This window comes from Carassius gibelio, chromosome B10 (genome assembly GCF_023724105.1).
Source record: "Carassius gibelio isolate Cgi1373 ecotype wild population from Czech Republic chromosome B10, carGib1.2-hapl.c, whole genome shotgun sequence".
Taxonomy (NCBI): Eukaryota; Metazoa; Chordata; class Actinopteri; order Cypriniformes; family Cyprinidae; genus Carassius; species Carassius gibelio.
Window position 1 is genome coordinate 3,956,851 of NC_068405.1, and position 14,943 is coordinate 3,971,793.

The window sequence follows — 14,943 nt, forward strand, 5'->3', positions numbered from 1 at the left end:
TCGTGGGTTGAAACTCAAACACCATTGGCTATTGCAGGCAAAATACTGCAATTCAATCAGGTTTCAGCATCTCAGAGAAAGTAAGTTCTCAAAAACATGAAAACCATCACACAATGTTGAGAGAACTTGATTTTTAAACCCCATAGGGAATTCTCAAAGGAAGCAGCAGTGAATTAGTCCTATAGCATCCAGCTGCAGCCCCGCAGACTCACCTCCGGCTAGACACCACTGGCTGGACACCAGTGGATAGACCGCCTACGTCATTTCCGTTTCGCCACTAATTTCCGTTTTCACCACTCGATGGACAGCAATTTTATTTCTTATTTTCACCTCTGGATTGAGATATATTTATTTTATATTTTCACCTCTGGATAGACAGATATTTAGTTCTCACTTCTGGATAGACAGCATATTTAGTTCTCACTTCTGGATAGACAGCATATTTAGTTCTCACCTCTGGATAGACAGCATATTTAGTTCTCACCTCTGGATGGACAGCATATTTAGTTCTCACCTCTGGATGGACAGCATATTTAGTTCTCACCTCTGGATGGACAGCATATTTAGTTCTCACCTCTGGATAGACAGCATATTTAGTTCTCACCTCTGGATGGACAGCATATTTAGTTCTCACCTCTGGATGGACAGCATATTTAGTTCTCACCTCTGGATGGACAGCATATTTAGTTCTCACCTCTGGATAGACAGCATATTTAGTTCTCACCTCTGGATAGACAGATATTTAGTTCTCACCTCTGGATGGACAGCATATTTAGTTCTCACCTCTGGATGGACAGCATATTTAGTTCTCACCTCTGGATAGACAGATATTTAGTTCTCACCTCTGGATAGACAACATATTTAGTTCTCACCTCTGGATAGACAGCATATTTAGTTCTCACCTCTGGATAGACAGATATTTAGTTCTCACCTCTGGATAGACAGATATTTAGTTCTCACCTCTGGATAGACAGCATATTTAGTTCTCACCTCTGGATGGACAGCATATTTAGTTCTCACCTCTGGATGGACAGTATATTTAGTTCTCACCTCTGGATGGACAGATATTTAGTTCTCACCTCTGGATAGACAGATATTTAGTTCTCACCTCTGGATAGACAGATATTTAGTTCTCACCTCTGGATGGACAGCATATTTAGTTCTCACCTCTGGATGGACAGCATATTTAGTTCTCACCTCTGGATGGACAGTATATTTAGTTCTCACCTCTGGATGGACAGATATTTAGTTCTCACCTCTGGATAGACAGATATTTAGTTCTCACCTCTGGATAGACAGATATTTAGTTCTCACCTCTGGATAGACAGCATATTTAGTTCTCACCTCTGGATGGACAGCATATTTAGTTCTCACCTCTGGATAGACAGATATTTAGTTCTCACCTCTGGATAGACAGATATTTAGTTCTCACCTCTGGATAGACAGATATTTAGTTCTCACCTCTGGATAGACAGCATATTTAGTTCTCACCTCTGGATGGACAGCATATTTAGTTCTCACCTCTGGATAGACAGATATTTAGTTCTCACCTCTGGATAGACAGATATTTAGTTCTCACCTCTGGATAGACAGCATATTTAGTTCTCACCTCTGGATGGACAGTATATTTAGTTCTCACCTCTGGATAGACAGCATATTTAGTTCTCACCTCTGGATGGACAGTATATTTAGTTCTCACCTCTGGATAGACAGATATTTAGTTCTCACCTCTGGATGGACAGATATTTAGTTCTCACCTCTGGATAGACAGCATATTTAGTTCTCACCTCTGGATAGACAGCATATTTAGTTCTCACCTCTGGATAGACAGCATATTTAGTTCTCACCTCTGGATGGACAGCATATTTAGTTCTCACCTCTGGATAGACAGCATATTTAGTTCTCACCTCTGGATAGACAGCATATTTAGTTCTCACCTCTGGATAGACAGATATTTAGTTCTCACCTCTGGATAGACAGCATATTTAGTTCTCACCTCTGGATGGACAGCATATTTAGTTCTCACCTCTGGATAGACAGATATTTAGTTCTCACCTCTGGATAGACAACATATTTAGTTCTCACCTCTGGATAGACAACATATTTAGTTCTCACCTCTGGATAGACAGCATATTTAGTTCTCACCTCTGGATAGACAGATATTTAGTTCTCACCTCTGGATAGACAGATATTTAGTTCTCACCTCTGGATAGACAGATATTTAGTTCTCACCTCTGGATAGACAGCATATTTAGTTCTCACCTCTGGATGGACAGCATATTTAGTTCTCACCTCTGGATAGACAGATATTTAGTTCTCACCTCTGGATAGACAACATATTTAGTTCTCACCTCTGGATAGACAGCATATTTAGTTCTCACCTCTGGATAGACAGATATTTAGTTCTCACCTCTGGATAGACAGATATTTAGTTCTCACCTCTGGATAGACAGCATATTTAGTTCTCACCTCTGGATGGACAGCATATTTAGTTCTCACCTCTGGATAGACAGATATTTAGTTCTCACCTCTGGATAGACAGCATATTTAGTTCTCACCTCTGGATAGACAGCATATTTAGTTCTCACCTCTGGATAGACAGCATATTTAGTTCTCACCTCTGGATAGACAGATATTTAGTTCTCACCTCTGGATAGACAGCATATTTAGTTCTCACCTCTGGATAGACAGCATATTTAGTTCTCACCTCTGGATAGACAGCATATTTAGTTCTCACCTCTGGATAGACAGCATATTTAGTTCTCACCTCTGGATGGACAGTATATTTAGTTCTCACCTCTGGATGGACAGATATTTAGTTCTCACCTCTGGATAGACAGTATATTTAGTTCTCACCTCTGGATGGACAGCATATTTAGTTCTCACCTCTGGATAGACAGATATTTAGTTCTCACCTCTGGATAGACAGCATATTTAGTTCTCACCTCTGGATAGACAGCATATTTAGTTCTCACCTCTGGATAGACAGCATATTTAGTTCTCACCTCTGGATGGACAGCATATTTAGTTCTCACCTCTGGATAGACAGCATATTTAGTTCTCACCTCTGGATAGACAGCATATTTAGTTCTCACCTCTGGATAGACAGATATTTAGTTCTCACCTCTGGATGGACAGCATATTTAGTTCTCACCTCTGGATGGACAGCATATTTAGTTCTCACCTCTGGATAGACAGATATTTAGTTCTCACCTCTGGATAGACAACATATTTAGTTCTCACCTCTGGATAGACAGATATTTAGTTCTCACCTCTGGATGGACAGTATATTTAGTTCTCACCTCTGGATAGACAGCATATTTAGTTCTCACCTCTGGATGGACAGCATATTTAGTTCTCACCTCTGGATAGACAGCATATTTAGTTCTCACCTCTGGATGGACAGCATATTTAGTTCTCACCTCTGGATGGACAGCATATTTAGTTCTCACCTCTGGATAGACAGCATATTTAGTTCTCACCTCTGGATGGACAGCATATTTAGTTCTCACCTCTGGATAGACAGCATATTTAGTTCTCACCTCTGGATAGACAGCATATTTAGTTCTCACCTCTGGATAGACAGCATATTTAGTTCTCACCTCTGGATAGACAGCATATTTAGTTCTCACCTCTGGATAGACAGATATTTAGTTCTCACCTCTGGATAGACAGCATATTTAGTTCTCACCTCTGGATAGACAGCATATTTAGTTCTCACCTCTGGATGGACAGCATATTTAGTTCTCACCTCTGGATAGACAGCATATTTAGTTCTCACCTCTGGATAGACAGCATATTTAGTTCTCACCTCTGGATAGACAGCATATTTAGTTCTCACCTCTGGATAGACAGATATTTAGTTCTCACCTCTGGATGGACAGCATATTTAGTTCTCACCTCTGGATAGACAGCATATTTAGTTCTCACCTCTGGATGGACAGCATATTTAGTTCTCACCTCTGGATAGACAGCATATTTAGTTCTCACCTCTGGATAGACAGCATATTTAGTTCTCACCTCTGGATAGACAGCATATTTAGTTCTCACCTCTGGATGGACAGTATATTTAGTTCTCACCTCTGGATGGACAGTATATTTAGTTCTCACCTCTGGATAGACATTTATTTTATATTTTCACCTCTGGATGGACAGTATATTTATTTTATATTTTCACCTCTGGATTGAGATATATTTATTTTATATTTTCACCTCTGGATAGACAGCATATTTATTTTATATTTTCACCTCTGGATGGACAGTATATTTATTTTATATTTTCACCTCTGGATAGACAGCATATTTATTTTATATTTTCACCTCTGGATAGACAGCATATTTATTTTATATTTTCACCTCTGGATAGACATATATTTATTTTATAGTTTCACATAAGGATAGACAGCATATTTATTTTCTGTTTTCACCAGTGGATAGACAGCATTCTTTGCAGGCTTAATTGCACACGTCTTTTCCGTATTGTCATTTTACTTTTATGACTTAAAATATATAATATAAAAACTGTGTGCAAATTGAAATATTATCTTTATCATATCTCTTCACATAAAACAATTCTCAATAATATACTTAATATTATAACATCAATAATTCATGCAAACTGCATTCACAAGAACCACCTTGAAAATATATATTGTTCAGATCATATCACTATTTTTTTGACTCAAATTCAGCCTAGATCAATGGACTATAACGTTTTGTCAATACAACAGACTTGTACATGTTAATTGACCACAATTTTTTGCCTTGCCCATTTGGATATTCAATCCTTATTTTTTATTTATTTTTTGTAAATGTAACCACTTCTGTTTTTAAAATATACGTAGATTCACATGATCAGACAATTTACCAAACAATCAAGATCAAATAAACACTTCATGGTTTTGCAATATTTATTGGAAATTACACAATCTAATTAGTAAAATTTGTCAAATCTGACCATCGGAATGAAGCTGCCACAGTCAGGCTCCTTAAGATTGTGGGGGAAGTCCCTATTTCAAGAGAAAATAAAACATGAACAGTTCCAAATAAACTATTGCACACTGTGCACACCACACCTCATTCCTGCCCCCTAAAACTAGCAGTCTGGGCAATGCTCAGGAAATTCAGGGTCTATATAAAACCCTTGCAGGTCTCCACGTCTTCCGTTTCCACAGTACCTCACAGTGTTTGAATTGCACAGCGGGCAGTGATACCGGCTGCAGCACTCTGTGCATTTCTGTATTGGTGGTAGCTCCGTCCCTTTACGCACACTAATGTGATTTGCCTTAAAGAAGAGGGTAGTATTAATAGATTGTTTACATAATAAGTATAGTGACACATATGAAATACCGGTAGTACCTTATAATTCATAAGAGTTTACAAAAATCCAATTAATAACTTAAAAAAAAAAGAAAAGGAACTGATAATGTAGGTGAAAAATTGTGTGTGGTAGATGGACTGTAAAAAATAGTGTGGTATCAAAAAAAAAAAAAAAACTTATATAAATGTTAACATTCTCCTATACAAAATATGTAAAATGGTAAATGGACTGCATTTAGGCTATATAGCGCTTTCAACAGACCCATGGCCACCAAAGCGTTTTAAACATCATCATAAACATATTAAACATCAGGCATTTACACCTGCATAGGGAAAAGTACTACTTCAACTAAAAAAAAAAAAAAAAAACCATAGTTAGCTAACAAACTCTCGTGTGCATAGACAACCTAGCATTTTAGACTATTCTCTACCAAGACTGTTCTATGAGATCTCGTTAACTGGGTACAATCTTCACACATCCAAGTGAATAAAAAACATGTTTACAATATTAAATCATACCACTCAAAGAACGATTTAATTGGAAAATCTATTGTAGCAACCTAACGTTAGCTCTAGAATTGAGGCACACCAGAGTTCACTTATACCTTTAAAAAACACGACACAGTACCTTGAAAACAAGACGTTTTTTTTAACTAGCTAGTTTGTGCATTTGAATTCTGACATGACCTATAAATCATCAACAGTTTATTATTTTTTCTTACCGCTGACATCTATATGGCGCGTTAAAATTGCGGATCAGCGTCAGTTCAGGTCCACAGGGATTTCTTTTTTCAAACACAAACCACTCAAATATGCAATACTTTTCATTTTCGAAGAGCTGGTTTTGTTCTGTTATGTAAGATAAATGTTTCTGACTGTCAAACGACGCACAGAGATTTCTGATAAAGCATTAACTTTATTTGATAACATAATTTATAACTAACTGTACAATTAAACGTAATGTACTTATGGTAGGTTTGCATTAAATAAAAGATGGCTGTTTGCATTCATGTGTGTTTTTATCTGTTTATTTGTTTTGTGAAAGATCTGCAGCATCATTATCTGTCTATGAGCAACCATGTATATTGTTATTGTTTTGCATTAATTATCAGATTAAACAGATATTAAAATCAGTCACATATTTTTTACTGTGTGAAATAATAAAGTATGTTGTGAAAATAACGATGAAACAGACTGATGTATGTGTACAATTGAGAAATGGATACTTCTGAAGATAAATCGCAGCCCACGTCTCACGAGGTAAATATTTAATATAAAAAAAATAATAATAATGCAAACATTTTCGAGTAATAAGTAATTTGTACATTTACATATTTGGTAAGATAAAATACATTATATAGCTCTGTATACACACCATGAGTTAAACTTTCATCTCGTGAACAGTAGTGAACATTAGTGTATTTAATTCAACAGGACCGAAACATACAGGTTTCAAATCCACTGGCTCAGTTAACATTTATAGTATAGTGATAATAGCAGTGTATATCTTATTTGCATATGAAGTGATATAAATCCTGTAAACATATAGAAGGTAATATTTGGACTTCTCCGGTTCTCTGCACTGACTTTAAGCACAACCGGAAATATCTACGCACACACTCGCAAGACCGGAAATCCAAGATGGCGGAGATATGCAACTAGCCCATTCTATCATGATGGTGGAGTGAAATTAGACTAGGTGCCACATCTTGTTGAACTGTTGTATAAAACCAATCATAATGCAATCGCCTATTAGTTTGAATATCACTCACTGTATGGTTGGTTACAGCTGAAATATTTTACCTAACTACCAAGAACTTGATGAGATCAGTTCAGATCATATAATTTCATTAATAGGAATCTATTCCAATGACATTTACTAAATTAATAAAGCTCACATAACCATGTCAACTTCACAATTATTTATTTCATTGTTAATCATATTTGCATGTATAGGATATTTCAGCTAAAAATTTAAAATAATTCATTCAAAGAAAATGTGGAAAGAAAGTGGTTGCAGAGTAGAAATATATTAGAATGTCTGTCATTGGGGAGAGAAAAAGGACACCTTTTGGGATGTATTACACTTTGTACATTTATTTAAAAAAAGAATCTGGAAAAAGCAAAACACAGTTTTAAGATACATACAGCACACACACTCAGATTTGTTTTTGGAATCAGTATTATTAATCATTTCTTTGTGTGGCATATTTAGCAGAGTAAAAAAAACAAACAAAAAAAGAGAAGTATATAGAGGTCCAGTCAGAGTCTTCACTGCATGTCCTGCTTTACACAGTATTGGTCAAGTTACAGAGGAATTTAGGAATATGTAGGAAATAAATGCAATTTATTAAAGAACTGGCACTATGTACAATTTTACACAGTTAAAGTCTAGGCTCAGAGTGCTTTAAGACTTATGTCCTAAATACTCCAAAGATGTATTAATTTCAAACTGACCCCACCACATCAACTTAAAGATTTGTCTTTCTTCGCAAAAGTCCAGCTTTAGCTTACTAGAAACTATAAAGTACTACAAACTGAAATATATGCATTTCATTTCATTTATCATGTTTAATAGGACTAAAATCAAAAGACAAGCCAAAAATGATGCTAATGTTAAAACTTGTGACTGTAAACTATAGTTACTGGGAGGCTGTCAATATCAATACAACACAAAGTGTGCATTATCAGGGCATGTCAACCTTTGGTAAACCTGAAATGCTTTATAAAAATAAAACCAGTACTAATACCCTCAATATCATAAAAAAATGTCAAACTGTCATTAGGAATAATCTGACATATTTGATCAGAAACATTAAAGAAATAGTTCACCCAAAAAAGAAAATTCTTAATCTGATCCCCAAATGGAAAAAGGAAAACCAGTCTCCTTTTGGCTTATATCAAACTCATTTGTGACCACTGTTGTGCTTTGCTCTCTCCTCTGTGCTTCTCTGCATTTGTCACTTCTCAGCGGCGCATGACATCCTCCGTCATCCACCAGAACAGAATTTATTGTGAACATGCATATGACAGTTAATGGAAGCTAGAGATTACTGTGTACAAAGTTTCAAATATGAATATTTTTCTTACACAAGTGCTAGGAGGCCTTTATTCACCCCTCGGAGCTGCGTGAGGCATGTCTTATCATGGATTGAAGCACTTTATTGGACTTCTTTTAGACTAATGAAAAATAAAGCTTGGAAGAGCCAGGACAATTTTTAATATACCTCCGATTAGATGTCTGAAAGAAGAAAGTCATATACATTAAGATGCCTTGAAGGTGAGTAAATCATGGGCTAATTTTCATTTTTGGGTGAACGATCCCTTCAAGGATTGTCCTGTATTTGTGTGCAATGTTGTTCTTAATGAATGGAATGATTTGTTTGTGAAGATTACAAATGTTTGCACCTCCACCGAAAAACTCCACATTACTCTGGGTAAGACTTGACAAGAACTATTGAATCCTGTAAGGCAAAAGCAATTAAGAACTCTAAAAAGGAGGGATGTCAGCACAGACAGCTATGGAAGGGTTAACAGAGTGCTGTGGAAATGCAGAGGTTCACGGTGCATCTCGGGTTTATTTGAGAGGCGAGGGGCTGCTGTCTCTCGTGGGAAGCAGGTCATAATGACACGGGATGTGGCTGTTCTTTGGTAGGTCGTATGGATCTTGACAAAATGGCCAGTTGCAGCTGTTGTTAGAGAGTGTGTGGACAGAACTGATGGTCGGCTCTGGATAGGGAAAAACACAGGTTTGAACCATTACATGGCTTACATACTGTTATCTCATTAATTATTTACAAATACTAAAAACAAGTTTCTGTTCTGTAGGAGGGTTGAGTCCCATTGTGGCAACAACGAGGAGCTTCAAGCAGTGTTCGAATTTAGGGGGGCTAAGCATTAAGGTACCCCCCATAAGGCCCAACGAAATGACCTTAGGTGGTCCCCTGGTTTTTCATTAAAACTTAAATAGAAACAATATCTGAGATAGCCTTATCTATTTTTTTTCTTTAATCAAAGTATTGCGCTGCCACTCCCATAAAAAGCTACTTCAAATTAGATGTGCGTCTGTAAATATGCTCAAGTGCGCCACACGCTGTTTTCTGAAGGGATTTACAGACTGCGGGCGCGACATCGCTGTGTGATTGGCTGACAGAGTGATCCTTCCTCATTATTTTACCTCACGATGATGGTAGGAATATTTCTTTGTTAAATGATTGTTTGGTACACCTAATGTACTGCTCCTGAATAAGTGTTTATCTTAGAGTCGGACAGTCACTTTTATTATAATCTTGGTCTGTCAATAGTTGTTTTTTTATCTTATGATGTTAGCTCACTATCGGATTGTTAGTTGTAAATTAGCCATCTAACGTAATTCTGAGAAAAAAAACTAGCATTGCACCCATTCTGAATTAAACAAATAATTTTAAATGTAGTAACATTAAGGCCGTGTGTCCACCAAAGCGTTTTTCACCGCAGCTAGCGTATTTTTTCAGTTGGCAAGAGCTTTGACACAATTCGAACACTGGCTTCAAGCATATCAAAGCCAAAATCCTGAACCTGGACTGGAAGACACAGACCTTTTAAACAAGTTAATAAACATGAAATAAAAATGTAACTTTTTTTCATGCAAGCCAATTGAAATGTTTAATCCACTCATTATTCCAGCTTCAAAAGTCTTGCTATCAAAGTGACAAATAACAAATGCGACTTTGCAGTTTTTTTATTTTTTTTTGTATCTGGAGTCAACTTGTAATATTAATAATAATAATAATTATAACTTAGATTATTTACCCATTTGGAATGTAATAACAATGTATCGTCCAGTGCTAACGTTAGCTTTAATTATTTGCTATCATCTCTGTGCTCTCTGAGCCAAGTCTGAGCAAAAATTTGAGATATAACTACCAGACGGTTTATTCATAATATTATTATAAAGCTTGGAGAAACTGCAAACTGAGATGGTGGAATAAGTCCCGCCATAGAAACATGGCATGCACACATGTGGGTTAGCCACCTGGTGAAACCAAATATAAACTTTAACGCAATTTCTGAGTGTCATAGAAAACAGTATGCAAAGATTTTTTTTGCTGTTTTGAAATATTTAATTGAAATGCCAAAAGGGACTACAGACGAAAATTAGCAATTGTTGGCTAAATCTGGCACATTTGACATATTTATGCATTATTAATGTGCATTGCCCCTGATTAAAAGAAAGAAATAAAAAAAGAAATAAAATGTGAGTGTGCAAGTCTGCAAGCAGTATTTCAGATTCCAAGCTTGTTTGCATTTATTGTTGCACACAATAAGAACATGAACTCGAAATTATACTTACATAAATTAATAATTAATGCCAAGAATAGGTATAAATATAGAAATACAAGTGTTTTGTTTGTTTGTTTGTTTTTCTTACACCTTATTTCAAATTACCGACTGACACTTTTCTCATCCTAATTTTGCAAGTTGAAAGTTACAGAACAACACACGAACAGCGCTGACTCTGCAAAAATGCTTGGTGTTCTCACAGTCTGATCAACTTGGCTATTACACACAATGTTAAACAGACCCGGAACCTGGGACCCTAAGTAATAGATTGGGACCAGACCCAGACCCGGATGACCATTTAAAATATAGCCTCGAACCCATACGGTTCCCGGGTCGGGTCCTCCGTGTAGACCTCTCAGAGGTGGAAAGAGTACAAAAATATTCTACTCAAGTAAAAGTACCATTACATTAATGAAATTTTACTTAAGTACAAGTAAAAGTACCAGCCTAAAAATCTACTCAAGTAAAAGTAAAAAGTAGCTCATTTAAAATTTACTCAGAGTAAAATATTACTTAGTTACATTTTAACAGCGGGAGGGAGTCAAAAATGGGTCTAGCCAAGGGTGTCAGACTCAGTTCCTGGAGGGCCACAGTCCTGCACAGTTTAGATATAACCCTAATTAAACAAACCTGATCCAGCTAATCTAATCATTTAGGTTTATTTGAAAACTACATGATATGTGTGCTGGAGCAGGGTTAGAACTAAACTCTGCAGGGCTATATGGCCCTCCAGGAACTGAGTTTGACACCCCTGGGATAGGCCTATTAATCTCAAACTAGTTGTTTTTAATTAAAGGAATCAGTTATTTAGAATAATAAGACATTTGGGCTGTTACCAGGCAAATCAGTATCAACAAACTCATCTTTTAATGCAGACGAAATGCAGAAGATTCATTGGAAGCTTTAGATGTATTTACACACTGTTTAGTGCAGGACGAGAATGCATTTAACCTGCAGTTACAAATGCATGAATAATGTTTTGATATACAAGACATAAAATGTTGAATACTCATTTGAAATGATTAGAAATTAATTATTTAAAAAAATCAAAAGATACTTTAAATGTGAAATTAAAATGGCCAGTATGTGTCAGCAAGTCACTGTTAATAAGTGAGTCATTGCGATTGAACCGAATCAATTAAACGGTTGATTCATTCAGGAACGAAACACTGTGTGCTTTGGTGGCTGTGTTTGGAATTATTTTCTGTTGTAAAAATAGAGCTAAAAAGGCAATATGGTGTCTAAAACGCAAGTCTCTTAATTAAATTGTTTACTGAACTGTTATATATATGTATGTATATATTCATGATGATTTTTGGAGGAAAAGACGGCATTATTTGTGTGATTCTGATTTAATATATGAAATTATATAAATATGTGAATTTTCTGCCCCTATATCTTCAATTTTGTGATCATTCTAAATGCATTTTAGGAGACTGAATCACACAGTGAAAGAACGCACTGTAAATGTGCGCGCACATCATTAAAACAAAAATTATGATATTATCGCAGACTATATATATCGCACACTCCTCACCACTGTCTTTTTGGCTAATTTGTGCAAAACCTCTTGCTAAAATGTCAAAGCTTCATTTTAACCATCAATGCAGCGATGCAATTATTTAGCTTACCTCTACATGCTTGCGAAGGGTTGATGTCGAGATTTTAGAAGCTGCTAGTTTGGTCTCTCTAGGTAAGCACAGTTTACACTGCATAGAGCATAAATATGGCCAGGGGTTCACTTCATTTCCTTCGAGTTAGACTTCAGAATATATCACGGGGTTTCGTTTTCAGCGGTGTCTGCACCACTAACGCCTTTTTTGTCCGTCTGCATCTTTCTTGTGATTTTAGCACCAGTTTGCCCTCCTGCCCATTATTTAGTACAATACTTCATACAAAATATATTTAAGTAAAAGTAAAATTACAGATTAAAAAAATTACTTTAAAAAGTATTAGTACACAAAAAAGCTACTCAATTACAGTAACGCAAGTAAATGTAATTCATTACTTTCCACCTCTGAGACCTCTAATAGTGCTACCTTTACTGTCATTTTGTATCAGAGCTTCTGTAAGAGTACTAGAATATTGCATGCTGATTACAGGAGTTTTCCTGTTGCTTTGCCATTGCTGCATGGGATGAATATGCAGAAGTGTCTCTGACCACCTTAGACCGCTGGAGGATTTGCTAGCACATATTTGCTCTTATTTGCATCAAGACAAAATACTGATGCAAGCGTCAAACAAGGCCAAAAATGGTTCCAAATCATTTGTTCATCTTACAGAATCAGTAACGGGGGAAAAACAGTGTAGCATTAAGTTCCTGAAGTGTACAGCTTCACTGTGTGGTACGAGTCAAAGGAACGTTAGGATCTAAAGTAAGCAATAGTGCGCTGTGGTTGGAGCGCTGAGGGAAGGGCTGTGTGACTTTAGCTGTGTCCCGAGTGCTCAGTGGAAGATGAACACTCAGAGACTGTGCTGTGTAGTTGACTGATGGAGGGCTCAGTGCTGGTTTTTTGAGCACCTGCTTAAACATTATAGGAATATTTCCTGTAGTAAGAGATGTGTGGAGAGTAAGATAAAGGGTGCATCTGCTTGGATCTTTCAAATGGAAAGTGACATTATAAACATTGTTTCTCTAGGTAGTCTGTCCTCATCTGCAGTGCCTGTACAAATGGGCCGGGGTGAGGACTGATGGAAAAGACAGGCGTGACGCCCGATTATAATGTTAGTGTGGTAACATGATGTGAACGCAAAAGCTGCTCTCGCACGACTCACGATTACTCATTTTCTGCTAGCCGAGGAAATGATGCGATGCCTTTAGGTTTGTAAGCATACAGTAATGGCCAACCGAGGCATCTGTAAAGTGCATTTGCAGCTTTTGAGTGTCGCTTTAACCACAAATTATCAAACAAACCATTATAGCACATTTTAGCTAATAAACGTGAGCTTTGCCTCACCGATGTGTTATATTTGACAGCTGCAGTCTGAGAAAATTAAAGAAAAACACTGTAGTTAAAATATTCACAGAAGAAAGTTTAGTCCTTATAAAGTTATGTTATGTGAATTCAAGCAATTCCTCTTTTGTATCCTTCCGATCTCCTCTGTGGGAGAGGAGTGTCGTTCATTTCCCAATCACTTCACCGGCCTCGCTACGTTCCCACGTTAACTATTTTAATGGCGATAGAGAGAGAGAAAAAGAAATAGGCTCCAGTCGGACTCAGGCCAGGATACTGGTAAGATGTCGGCCAAGGGCTGCTATAGGGCTTAGGTTTGAGGCCCATGCAAGGCTCTACCTGATTTCTGTGTTTGGAAATGAATGTTGTGAATCTGGGGTTGTTTACTAATTAAATTACAAAATTCTTCAGTTGTACAGTGTTGACTTATTTATTTATTACATTTTATGGATTCCTCTAATCTCCCACATGGCCTAAACTCTGTATACGAAACTGTTTAATTTATTTTAAATGGATTAATTATTATTTAAACATTTTAATTTCTTGATTCATGGACATAATGTTCGGCGTGTCATGGGCTCTGTATATGGGAATAAATGGTGTTAAAAAGGCCAGATAACGAATAAATATGTGTCACCAGCTGAAATAAATAAGTGTATATCAGTTTCAAGCCTTTCATAAATTGTGACATTAACTATAATGCAAAAATGTGTTAGAACTAGCACTAGCCTATAACAAGCAACAATAAGCCACCTTTTCAATCATTTTATGTTTTTATGGCATAATGCACACATCCTTGAAATTAATATAAATATTAAAAGTTAATATCCTACTTTTTTTTACAATTTTTAGTTTTTCCATGTCGTAATTTTAGCCTATTATTCTTTATTTCTCAAAACGTGTGAGTCAGAGGTGTGAGTCAGAGTTATTAAGATACGAATAAAGTATCATGTATGCGCAGCCATGTATACTAGTGATGTGCGGGTCATATTCTGATGAATTATCTCCCTTGACTTCATGCCTCCACGTCTCCCCGATAGCCTCATAGACAGTAAAAGATTGTCTGTGCGCTTCTCCTCCTGTCCAAACGGTAATTTATCTACTGCGCCACAGAGAGTAGCTGGTTATGATGCAATCATTAGCCTATTTTTACAAAAACTGCTTCTACAGGACCATAAAGTAAGATACAAGGTAATGGAGCCTTTCATACATTCTCGTGTTTCTTTAGAAATAATTAATGGACAAATTGAGTCTTTAAACGCCTCAGATGTAAAGTTATTCGCTGTCAAAGTGACGCCAAAATGAATGAGAGTCAATGGAACGCTAACTACAGGTGGGGGTCCGCTAG

General features: G+C 36.6%; 1 long non-coding RNA gene and 1 pseudogene across 1 annotated transcript; both read right to left on the reverse strand.

The window, feature by feature from the left end:
• Positions 1-238: 238 nt before the first annotated feature.
• Positions 239-4,632, reverse strand: LOC127966204 (uncharacterized). The gene is made up of 4 exons (XR_008155564.1): positions 4,051-4,632; positions 3,214-3,243; positions 2,619-2,797; positions 239-365 (listed from the first exon to the last, which is right to left on the reverse strand). It is a non-coding gene; the product is annotated as an uncharacterized LOC127966204 (long non-coding RNA).
• A 3,639-nt stretch (positions 4,633-8,271) lies between these two features.
• The window catches only part of LOC127966080 (multiple epidermal growth factor-like domains protein 10), a 66,557-nt pseudogene continuing 59,885 nt past the window's right edge, over positions 8,272-14,943 (reverse strand).